Consider the following 2,761-nt stretch of genomic DNA (forward strand, 5'->3'; position numbering starts at 1 on the left):
TATTTCTGTTTATCTGTTTTACTCTGCGTGTGAATATGAGTATTCACAGACACGTACACACACACACACACACACACACACGCACACACACACACGCACACACACACACACACACACACACACACACACATATTTACGCATATATTGTTCAAAACAGTTTGATTCGGATTCTGAATATTACTATTAATATTAATATTTAGCAGAAGCAACAGAGTGACTCAAGGTTTGAGACTTCCGTGTGTTTTCATCAGCATACCTGGAGATGTATGTGTGTATGTGTGTATATATATATATATATATATATATATATATGTATGTATGTATGTATGTATGTATGTATGTATGTATGCATGTATGTATATACATGCATAAGAAACCAATGTGTACGTACGCCGCCATATGTATATAAATAGGAATAGAAAATATGGGACAAGAACGCAAAACAGCCAGACAGATAATACAAAAAATGGACAAGAAAAAACAAGGACGGGTCATTCGGAGTTTTCTTTCCTCAGTCGAGTTCCAGATTATCTTCGCAATTTCGGCTGGTTATACTCGAGATTGCTCCAATAATTACATACTCCATTCAGATTACAAGTTCACATTTATACGTGTAATTATCAGGGCACTGGTACATGTAACACACTGCCTAAATACCAATCTTGAGAAATAAGTTTTCTTAAAATCCGAAAGGAGAAAGCTGATTCGATGTCTACAGATCCAATCCATCACTGGAACTGTAAAAATCTGTAAAATTTTCCAGAAGTTTATCGTTTAGGCATATATTAGTATCTCTAGATATGCAACTATATGCATGAGAATACATGCATAAAACATACAAATCTGCTCATATACATACATACATGCATGCATACATACATACATACATACATACAAAAATATCCTATTGTTGATATTAAAATTCCAATGAAGGAGCCTTGGGTCTAGGTTAGAAACCGGCTCTTTCTCCATTGGCAGGAAATCTTGAAATAAAACTCAATAACGACGTACGCACGACTGTCTTCTTTCACACACACAGATGTGTCTATAAATGTGCGACAAACCACTACAGAGCTTCCGTTTACTAAATTCATTTCCATGGGTCGTCTCCTAACGAAAATAAATGACACTTTCCTCAGTTGCTGCGCAGGGTTACTGAACTCAAAAACCCGTGGCCGAAAAGAGAACTTCGCCATCACAAAGCCACGCCTGCATCGATTTAAAAATATATTAAATAAATAGAAAATAAATAAATATAAGATTTGAGAGTGATAGCATTAATGCCTCGATCCTATATCTGCTCAATCACGGCCGACCATGGGCTAAAATTCATGACCAATAACAAAGAAACCAATGACAACTACAACTACAACAACAACAAATTTTATTTTTAAAATGCGATTCACACATTTACAGTCACAACCTAGTCATTTCTTACGCATGCGTAATCGTAGAATTTCCGTATAGAAGAGAGCTTACGATGCAGAACAATGACTCAGCCAGTGTTGTCATCTTCTTCTTGAGCCAAACACCTGCAGAGGATTCTAAGAAAGGTTGTTACGGTGATAAGTATTACGGTATTTGGTGCGAACATTGATGGTCTGATGGTTTGTGACCTCTTCCGTATAAATACACACACACACACACACAATCACACACACACACACACACACGATCACTCACTCACTCACACATACACACACACATATGTATATATGATTATGTATTGTATGCGCGTGTTTGTAATATAAATTTAAATCAAAATGTACGTGTGTGTGTGTGTGTGTGTGTGTGTGTGTGTGTGTGTGTGTGTGTCTGTGTTAAAGTAAAAAAAGGATAACTAATCTAAGTGAAATACTTTATAAGGTCTTTGTAGATGAAGTTAAACCAGGCTAACAAATATGCTCTGTGATAGGTGTAGGAATATAAGTAACCCGAACACAAGATGTTACCAGTCAAATTTCGAAATCCGGTCACCAAGTGAAGTGTTATGTTGATACAAATCATAAAGAAAAATAGACATATATTGAAGGCTTGCATTAGGTTCCAATAGATACGGGAGGAGATCTACTCTAATAGTTCAGTTTTATTAATCAATTGATCCCTATATACGACACGCAGAGGAAATATTGGAAATATTCTCTGACATGCCCCACCCGACAAAGTAGTAGAGCAACGTGAAACGAAGTATTTTGCTCAAGAACACAACACGCACCAACCTCCGAAAATTGAACCCGTGAACTGGCAATCATGAGTACAACACCCTAACCACAAGGCCATAAGCCTTCACATACCTGATAACCATTGTTCTTCTGTAAACGATTCAGATGAACATTGGCTAAAACCTATAGATATATCATGCTGTAAATTAATATAAATTTATTAATCAATCTACTTTCTAAAAATGCGCGATAAATGCAAATCGGATTTTCTTGAAATGCAGGGGATTACAAAAAGTGTCTTAGCGGACTGTCGTGGAAGTAATGTGGTCGTTGGTAAAATCTCAGCGCAAGACTCAACTTAGTCGAACTCACTCCTGTTTCCCTGTCTGCGAAGATATTGTTTGTGGTGATAAGATAATAACATACGTCTATACATACACTGTTTGTAAGTAGAAGGAGAGGCAAACGTATGTGTGTGTGTGCGACAGAGAATATGTGTAACGATATTTTTTTAATATAGCTGCTACATGTGTATACAAACACATATACATGGATACACACACACACACACACACACGCACGCACACACACACACACAC

This window comes from Octopus bimaculoides, chromosome 8 (assembly GCF_001194135.2).
Source record: "Octopus bimaculoides isolate UCB-OBI-ISO-001 chromosome 8, ASM119413v2, whole genome shotgun sequence".
In the NCBI taxonomy this organism is placed as follows: Eukaryota; Metazoa; Mollusca; class Cephalopoda; order Octopoda; family Octopodidae; genus Octopus; species Octopus bimaculoides.